Below are 675 nucleotides of genomic sequence, written 5' to 3'. Positions count from 1 at the left end.
ATCATTCAATCACATTCACTCACTCATTCACTCATTCACCCATTCATTCACTCAATCATTCGCTCATCATTCACTCATTGAGGGCCGAAATTATGTGTATCCATAAGTAGGTAAATTAAACATGTTCACTAATGCCAACTTGTTGTCGTGAAATAAGTCTTTAAAATCTATTCTCGGAGCTGCCTGCGATCACTTACCGAGTAAAAGTGCTCCGATCGCGGGGCATTTGTACTTAACATAGTGAAGCCGCGGTATCAATTAAGAAGCGGCTGATTCGCGAACGCGGAGCCGCGAAGTGTGTTTGGATAATCTCCGCGGGTGGGGGGAGGCTGTCTCTAACGCCGTCCGTAGCGGCCGTTTCCAACCCCGGCCACGGGAGAAAAACGGTCGAATATTCATTGCACTTTATAGGCTGCCATTTGTGTGAGAAATAGTCAGAAATGGCTGATGTTTATGTAGAATCAATTTGCGTATGTGAACTTGAACTTGAACTAATTTATCTAAGGTGGTAATAATGGCTAGTTTTCACGGGGCGACTTGACGGAAGATGTAGCCAGAGTGGAGTGGTCGTGGTCTAGCACGATATCACACGATATAACGGGGGTAGAGTAAAGAGTTCCCACGGTACTCGGCAATTCTGTCATTTGTGCGAGTGACTTGTCCGTCTCCCGATCT

Source organism: Leucoraja erinacea, unplaced genomic scaffold (assembly GCF_028641065.1).
Source record: "Leucoraja erinacea ecotype New England unplaced genomic scaffold, Leri_hhj_1 Leri_408S, whole genome shotgun sequence".
NCBI classification, from domain to species: Eukaryota; Metazoa; Chordata; class Chondrichthyes; order Rajiformes; family Rajidae; genus Leucoraja; species Leucoraja erinaceus.
This window is presented reverse-complemented; position numbering follows the sequence as displayed.